Source organism: Miniopterus natalensis, chromosome 3 (genome assembly GCF_054644295.1).
Source record: "Miniopterus natalensis isolate mMinNat1 chromosome 3, mMinNat1.hap1, whole genome shotgun sequence".
In the NCBI taxonomy this organism is placed as follows: Eukaryota; Metazoa; Chordata; class Mammalia; order Chiroptera; family Miniopteridae; genus Miniopterus; species Miniopterus natalensis.
The window spans coordinates 73,458,412-73,468,111 of NC_142083.1; positions in this window are offsets into that span (position 1 = coordinate 73,458,412).

Below are 9,700 nucleotides of genomic sequence, written 5' to 3' on the forward strand. Positions count from 1 at the left end.
TGCCCAGCTCTGACTCCTTGTCCAGGATTTAGGTGTCTGTCCCTGCCCATCCTCTGAGAAGTTCCAGCATCATGTCCACTTATGCAAACAAAGGGGTATCTCTCAAAGCCCTCCCTAATCACCTCTTTCTTTATGAGGCTTCAGGTGTCCTGTTGTCTCCTGTCACAGCCACTCACGGCAGTGACACTCAGATACTCTTCACTGCCATACAATGGAGTCCATCATGTGGATGACATGGCCAGCTAGGCAGCCCAGGATGCTATCAACAGTGCAGAAGGAACAGCTGGAATAGGACACCAAGGTGTTTCATATCTCAGTGGTAGATGCCAGAGAGTTTGGTGGCCAGAAGCCCAGGGTGATATGGGGGTCAAGGGAAGAAGAAAAATATAATAGGCTAACTAATAAAAAGCTAACATTTTTTGAGTGTTTACTCTGTGCCACGTGCGTGAACTATAACCATCCTCTTAAAATAGATAGGGAAATTAAATGAAGTGAGTTCATAAATGTTAGTACAAGCATGTGAATGAAGGCTTCTAGACTCCAATGGCCATCCCTTAACTACTCTAGGGAGAGGCTAATCCCAGCTATGGACATAACCCTCTAGGTCAGCTAGCCCTCTACTCCAGACCATTCCAGATGGACTCACTCAAGCTGCTCCTTCTCTTGGCTGCTATCTGGCTCTGGATCAGAGAAAGGCCCTGAAGGAGAGCATTGCTTGTCACATTACTGGAGAGACAAATGACTGTGATAAGAATGAAGACATGCTGAGGACTAAAAGCTTGAGTTTAGGTAGGGGATTATTCATAATTTTAAATGTGTCTATTTTCAAAAAGGATTCCAAGTGGCTACTATAGATATATGTATATAATACAGTATAATTAACATAAAGATTAAAAAGAAGTTAGAAACCAGGTAGAAGGTGAAGATAATTTTATCAGGAACTTGAAAATTTTATCGGGATACTTCCAGATACTGAACACTGTTTTGGCTCTAAACTTCCTAGCAACACACACACACACACACACACACACACACACACACACACACACTGGGTTTTGTATTTTTTCTTTTGTAGTAATAGAAAACAAGAGCTTGTTTGGAGAGAGATTTTTTTCTTGAGTTTACATTCTATAAGGCTCAAGGAGGGCATGAAAACTCAGACAAAAGCATAATGACTGGAAACAACCAGACAGTTATGAATAGGCTTTAAAAATCATCTAAAGAATGAGTGAATTCGCTTTTATTGTACAACAAACCACCCCAAAAAGTAGTGGCTTAAAGCCACGAACAAAGATTATTTCTTACAATTCTGTGGTTCATCTGGAAGTGATCCAGGATGGCCTCATCTCCCATCACGGTGCCTCAGCTGGAATTGGTGGGATGGCTGGGCTTCTCTCTACGTGGTTTCTCAATCTACAATAGCTAGCTTTGGCTTGTTCATATGGTGGCAGAGGGATTCCCAGTGCTAGGGCAGAAGCTGCAAGGCCACTTGCAATTGAGGTCCAGGTTCAGAGATTGCACAATATTGCTTATATCACCTTCAAAGCAAGCCATAAGGCAAGTCCAGATTCAGGGATGAGAAAATACCCTCCACCTCTTGATAGAAGAAGTTACAAAGAATTTGTGGCCATTTGTTGTTGTAATCTACTACGATGGGTGTGTGCATGAATTGGTAATGCTAAAAGTTGTCATTTTCAGTGTTTGGTAAGTCCTTTTATACTGCCATTCCTGGAAGCAGCTGCTAATCACACCGCACCATTCCCTCCTCACTCCCAGAAGGGGGCAGCACTTACTCACAGAGAAAGCAAAGACCATCATCCAGCTATCTCTGCTTCAGGACGCCTTACCGGAGAACTCCACAGCATTTGCACCCAGACTCACCTCCAGAAATGGAGCAGTCCCTTGCCCACCCCTACCAGACATTTCCTTTATATCCTTGCTGAATCCTTTTCATAAGTTTCCTTTTACTGTCTCACTCAGTCTGGCTTCCACTCTAACCACTCCACTAAAATGGTTCTGGGTGACATTGCTCATGAATGTCATAATCAACAAATCCAAAAGACACTCAGTGCTCATTTTACTTTACCATCCAGAAACACTTGATTTTCTCTTTTCTTTTCTCTTTTCTTTTCTCTTTTCTTTTCTTTTCTTTTCTTTTCTTTTCTTTTCTTTTCTTTTCTTTTCTTTTCTTTTCTTTTCTTTTCTTTTCTTTTCTTTTCTTTTCTTTCTTTTGTGTTCTCTTTTCTTTCTTTTGTGTTCTCCTCTCCTCTCCTCTCCTCTCCTCTCCTCTCCTCTCCTCTCCTCTCCTCTCCTCTCCTCTCCTCTCCTCTCCTCTCCTCTCCTCTCCTCTCCTCTCCTCTCCTCTCCTCTCCTCTCCTCTCCTCTCCTCTCCTCTCCTCTCCTCTCCTCTCCTCTCCTCTCCTCTCCTCTCCTCTCCTCTCCTCTCCTCTCCTCTCCTCTCCTCTCCTCTCCTCTCCTCTCCTCTCCTCTCCTCTCCTCCTTTTTTTCCTTCTTTCTCTTTTCTCTTCTCTTTTCTTTCTTTTCTTTAAATATCTTTATTGATTTCAGAGAGAGGAAGGGAGAGGGAGAGAGAGAGAGAGAAACATCAATGATGAGAGAGTTGTCATTGATCGGCTCCCTCCTGCGCGCTTGCCCCCTCCCCACTGGGGATCGAGCCCCTAACTTGGACATGTGCCCTGACTGGGAATTGAACCTCAGTCTCCTGGATCCTAGGTCGATGCTCAACCGCTGAGCCACGCCCAGCTGGGCGATATTCATTTCTTGAAATTTGCAATCCACACCCTCTTCCTTGGATTTCTTGACCACACACTGCTCTGTTCTTCCCTTAATGTCTACTTCCCTCCCAGTCCCCTTTAAGGGCTCCTCTTTCTCCTCATGCTCCTTAAACAGTCTAAACAATTTTTTTGTGACAAATATTCATTGGTCATGAGAACATTTCAAAAATAAAGGTGCACCCTGGCCAGTGTGGCTAAGCTGGTTGAGTGTTGTTCGGTGCAACGAAAGGTCGCTGGTTGGATTCCAGGTCAGGGTACATGCCCAGGTTGTGGGTTTGGTCCCCAGTCGGGGTGCATACTGGGGCAACTGATAGATGTTTCTCTCTTTCCCTCTCCCTTCCTCTCTGTCTAAAATCAAGAGAAAATTAGAAAATAAATATATAAAAATAAAAGGTACAAAGAACAATAATGCAACAAACACCTGTGTCCTCAGCACCCAGTTTAAGGAAGATACACTGCCATTGCTTTGAAGTCTCCTTGTTTTTCTCTAATCCCATTCTTTTCCTGGCCTTTCAAAGGCAACCACTATTTTGAATGGGGTGTTTAACATTTCCTTGACATTTTTTGTAGTGTTACCATAATTGCATTACTACACAAGGATTGTTTTTGTATGTTCTTGAACTTCATATAAATAAATCATACTGTAAATACTCTTCTACAACTTGCTTTTTTTCACTCAATATTATGATCCTGAGATTTATTCATATATTGCAGGTAGCTGTAATTCATTTTCCCATGTATAGTAATCAATTTTATGGAAAACCACATAATGTTGGGAAAACTGAATGTCCACATGCAAAAGAATGAAATTGGGCCCTTACCGTAAACCATACACAAAAATTAATTCAAAATGAATTAAAGGCTTAAAAACCATAAAACTCCTAAAAGAAAACATAGGGACAAAGCCCTCTGACATTGATCTTGGTCATGATTTTTTGGATATGACACCAAAAGCAAAGGCAATAAAAGCAAACATAAATAAATGGAATTACATCAAACCAAAAAGTTTCTGCATAGCAAGTCAGAATGAAGACGTAATGTATGAAATGGCAGAAAGTACTTGCAAACCATATATCCGATAAGCATTTAATATTCAAAAAAATATAAGGAACTCATACAATTCAATAGCAAAAAAGCCAAAAAACCCAATTTAAAAATTGGCAAGTAATGTGAATAGACATTTTTCCAAAGAAGGCATACAAATGGCTAACAGATATATGAAAAGATGCTCAACATCACTAATAATCAGGAAAATGTAAATCAAAACCACAATGATCTATCACTTCACACCTACTAGGATGCCTTTTATCAAAAAGACAAGAGATAACAGGTGCTCACAAGGGTGTGGAGAAAAGAGAATCCTTGCACATTGTTAGTGGGAAAGTAAATTGGTACAGCCGTTATGGAAAACAGTATGGAGGTTCCTCAAAAAATAAAAATAGGACTACCATATGATTCAATAATCCCACTTCTGGGAATATATCCAAAGGAATTGAAATCAGTATCTCAAGAGATAACTGCACTCTGATGCTCACTGCAGCATTATGCAGAATATCCAAGGTATGGAAACAACCTAGGTGTCTACTGATATATAAATGGCTAAATAAAATATATGTGTCTGTACATACGTATAAACACACACAGGAATATTACTCAGTCTTAAAAAAGAAAATCCTTCCATTTGTGACAACATGGATGGTACTTTTTTTTTTTTAAACCAAGGATAAATCTATATTGACATATCATAATTACCCAAAGACTATAGTTTGCCCTAAGGTTCACTCTTGGTGTTGTGCATTCTATTGGTTTGGACAAATGTATAATATATATCCATTATAATATCATATGAAGTATTTGCACTGCGCTAAAAATCCTCTGTGCTCTGCCTATTCATGTCTGTTCACCGCCACCCCTTCCCTCTGGCAACCAGTAATCTTTTTATTGTCTCCATTGTATTGCCTTTTCCAGAATGTTATACAGTTGGAATAAAACAGTATATAGCCTTCTCATTGTTGTTTTAATTTGCATTTCCCTGATGACATATGATGTGGAGCATCATTTCATGCTTATTTGCCATCTGCATATCTTCTTTGTGAGGTGTCTGTTAAGGTCTTTGGCCCATTTTTTAAATTGGATGGTTTTCTTATTGTTGAGTTTTAAGAGTTTTTGTATATTTTAGATAAGTTGCTTTATTAGATGTGTCTTTTGCAAATATTTTCTCCCAGTCTGTCACTTGTCTTTTAATTCTCTTGTCATTGTCTTTTTTTTTAAACTGTTTTTTAAAAATATATTTTTATTGATTTCAGAGAGAGGGAGAGAGAGAAAGAATCATCAATGATGAGAGAGTCATTGATTGGCTGCCTTCTGCACGTCCCCGACTGGGGATTGAGCCCGCAACCCCGGCATGTGCCCTGACTGGGAATAGAACTGACTGTGATTTCCTGAACGCTAGGTGGATGCTCAACTGCTGAGCCATGCCCAGCCAGGCTTGACATTGTCTTTAGTAGGACAGAAGTTTTGCATTTTAATGAAGTCCAGTTTATCAATTATTTCTCTTATGGATCACGTCTTTGGTGTTGTATCTAAAAAGGCAACACCAGGACCCTAGCTGGTTTGGTTCAGTGGTTAGAGCATAGGCCCATGGACTGAATGGTCCCAGGTTTGATTCTGGCCAAGGGCACATACCTCAGTTGCAGGTTCCATTCCCAGCCCTGGTTGGGGTGTGTGCAGGAGGCAACCAATCCATGTGTCTCTCTGATATCAATGTTTTTCTCTCTCTCTTTCTCTCTCCTTTCTACTCTCTCTGAAAAGCAATGGAAAAAATATCCTTGGGTGAGGATTTATTATAAATAAATAGCTCGGCCAGCGTGGCTCAGCAGTTGGGCATCGACCTATGAGCCAAGAGATCTCTGTTCGATTCCCGGTCAGGACACATACCCTGGTTTTGGGCTTGATTCCCAGTGGGGAGTGTGCAGGAGGCAGGTAATTAATGGCTCTCTCATTTATTGATGTTTCTATCTCTCTTTCTCCCTCTCCCTTCCTCTCTCTGAAATCAATAAAGACATGTTTAAAGTAAAAAAAAGAAAATAGGAAGTATTACTCAAGTCATTTTATGAAGCTATCATTACAGTCACCAAAACTTGACAAGGACTCCATGTGAAAAAATAATTTATGTCCTACATTCACTCATGAATAAAGATTCAAAAATGCCAAACAAAATATTAGCAAATCAAATCCAGTAATAAATAAATAAACAAATAAATAAAAAGGCAATGCCAGGCAGTAAAATCTCAGACACCTCTTGCAGCAATATTTTTGCCGGTATGTTTTGTAGGTCAAGGGAAATAAAGGAAAAAAATAAACAAATGGGACTACATCAAACTAAAAAGCTTCTGCCCAGCAAAAGAAATAATCAACAAAATGATGCATAGCAAAAAAAACCACCATCAACCCGCCCAGCTGGCATGGCTCTGTGGTTGAGCATCGACCTAAGATCCAGGAGATTGAGGTTCAATTCCTGGTCAGGGCACATGCCAGGGTTGTGGGCTTGATCCCCAGTCGGGGGCCTGCAGGAGGCAGCCGATGAACGACTCTCTTATCATTGATGTTTCTATCTCTCTCCCTCTCACTTCCTCTCTCTGAAATCAATAAAGAGATATTAAAAAAAGAAAACACAAACCCCATCAACTATATGGGAGAACACATTTGACAGTAATACATCTGATAAGGAGTTAATTTCCAAAATATATAAAGAACTTATACAACTCAACATCAGGGAGACAATCCAATTTAAAAAATGAGCAAAAAACCTGAATAGACACTTCTCCAAAGAGGACACACGGACGGCCAGTTGTGGAGAATCCTTAAGATGGCCCCTGAGGAGTGCGGATGAGGTTCCCGGGGATCGCTTCCAGGAACCACAGACGTTCTTTGCACACACAGACTCTGTGCTCGCGCTGCAAACAGCGCTGACAATGTTCCGGGAGAAGCGTGATGGGGCGCGATTCTTGCAGTTCTGGTAAGGGGCCATCTGCGTAAAAGGAACAGTTAATGTAATTCTAAGTTTGGTGGATACAAAGTTTTTAGAGAATATTTTGGTATGATTAACAGCAGGGAGGGAACGCACAAGCTTTGCTTTGTTAGGAGCTTCAATAAATATGCTGAGGAGTCTTGGGGCTCTTGGTCCTGATGGCCTTGAGCCTTCAAGCTCTCAGCTTGAATACATTTCCCATGTCCATGTCTTCTTTAAGTCCACAGATTGATCAGCAACAGCCAATAGACATAAAAAAATGCTCAAAGTCACTAATTATTAGAGAGATGCAAATTAAAACCACAATGAGGTATCACCTCACACCTGTCAGAATGGCTGCCATCAATAAATCAACAAACAACAAGTGCTGGCGAGGGTGTGGAGAAAAGGGCACCCTAGTACACTGCTGGTGGGAATGCAGACTGGTGCAGCCACTATGGAAAGCAGTATGGAGTTTCCTCAGAAAATTAAAAATGGAGCTGCCTTATGACCCAGTGATCCCACTTCTGGGAATATATCCGAAGAATCCTGAAACACTAATCAGAAAGAATATATGCATGCCTATGTTCATAGCAGCATTATTTACAATATCCAAGATTTGGAAACAGCCCAAGTGTCCATCAGTAGATGAGTCAATAAAAAAGCTGTGGTATATTTACACAATAGAATACTATGCGGCCATAAAAAGAAGGAAATCTTACTGAAATGTTAAGGTTAGTTGTGCGCAGGCAGGCTAAATAGCCATCTTAGATGGGTGAATAAAGAAAAATTAAATTTATTAAAATGGGATGGAGATATCCAAAGGGAAGGGCTCCACAGCACTGAGTCAAAGGGTATTGGGTCCATGATGGCAGCAAAAATAAATTTGGGACAGTGAAACAGGAAGAGCATAGAAGAAGTAACAGGAGAGCCTCCCTGAGAAGTCAGAGAGGGAAGGCACCCCTGGAGACAGGTTCAGGGGTAAAATTTGGGACAAGCTGCCACTGCCCATTGCTCCCCTGGTTGCAAGTCTCATGGGGTCCCCTCGGAATAAAGAAGTGGGATGGAGATGGTGCTGGTGTGTGGGGAGCACGTGCTGGGTCCTATGTTATGAGTGTATTTATCTCTTTTGTGCAGGTGGAAGTCTTAGGGGAGGTCTCAGGGGAGGGTCTTAATGGAATATACATCAGGTGTGCACCTAAGTCTTAGTAGAATATACATCTGGGGTGGTAGTCTCCACTGATTGGTTGCTGCCAGAGTAGGGGGTCATTAATCAATGTATCTGGTTCTGAGGCAGCCATGGCGCCACTTGTCTGGTTTCACTGCTTTTCTGGGCCTGGAGCTGAAATACAACTGAGGCCTAGATGTTATCTTTAGGAAGGAAATGCTCAGGGCGTCTAAACCACATGACCAGCAATATGCTAGGCAAGGATAAGGAAACCCTGGGGACAAGGTTCTTATTTTCCCAGTTTTGACCCTTGCTAGGCATTTGGAGCTTCCTGCCCTGATGAGTTTCGGTACCTGGGTTTCTGTACCTGGCCCATGTAACACTTACCTTTTGCAACAGCATAGATGGACCTGGAGAGTATTATGTTAATACTGAAATAAGCCATCAGAGAAAGACAAGTACCACATGATCTCACTTGTGGAATCTAATGAACAAAATAAGTTGATGAACAAAATAGAAACAGAGGCATGGATACATGGAACAGACTGACAGCTGTCAGAGAGGAGTGGGGAAGGGGGAACTGGATGAAAGAAGATGAAGGGATTAGCCAAAGGATACATATGCATAACCCACAGGTACAGAAAACACTGTGGTAATGGCCCTCCTATGATGTGAATGTTGTTCCGTTTCATGTTGTTCCACACACAGCTCCCTTAAACTGTCCTGTTTTTGAATTGGTTTTTCTTTTTGGTTCTCTGACTGAGTGATTTTTTTCTACCCTGTCTTCTAATTTGCTGAAGCGATCCTCAACTTCCCCCAATCCGCTGTTCATTCTTTCCAATTTTTTTTTCTAATTTTTACTATGTCATTCTTAATTTTCTTCATAGTTTTGATACATTTTTTCATGTTGTTGAGCATTTTTTTGATCAGTATTCTGAACTCCATATCTGATAGATTGCTTATCTCTATTTTATTTAGCTCTTCTTCTGGAGAATTGTTCTTTCATTTGGGGCTTATTTTTGTGTCTTCCCATTTTGGCTGCCTGTTTGGATTTGTTTCTATGTATTAGGTAGATCTGCTAGGACTCCCAGTCTTTTGTATGGTCTCTGGTGCAGGCCAATGTCAGATGCTGTTTGTGACTGGCCTTGAGTACCCTGTTTGAAGTTTTTCACACTCCACAGCTTTTGGTTTCCTCTACTGGGCCTGTGTGTGTTTGGACAGGACCAAGATGTGCACCAAGGTCTGCTTTTCCAAGCCCTGGGTCCAGAAGAAAATCAGGCAAAGACTCAAAGCACCCAGAGGCTGTTATTCAGTCTCTTAATGAGCCTCAGGCTGTAGAAACTCCATGTGGTGGGGCCAGAGGTTTTCCAGCAGGGTGGGGCAACTGCTCCCCCTTTCCAAGGCTGCTTTAAGGTAAATGTCTGCTTGAGAAAGATGTCCTCAGCCATATGGGGGAATGACTCAGCACCAGAGTCCAGATGGGTGCCCTCTGAGATCTATTCCCCCAACCAGCTCCCCCCGCCATTCTCCTCACACTGCTCTAGTCCACTCTGCCTTCCCTCTGCCAGAGTCCAAGGTGAGTGGCTGCACAAGAAACTTTGTGCGTTGGCCCTTTAAGTGGGTGCCTGCTTTCCAGCCGTCTCTCCTTGGCAGACAGAAACCCAGCTGCTTTTCGCAGCCAGATGTTACGTGGGTGCCTTTCTCAGTTCTGGTGCTCTAGGCTGGGTA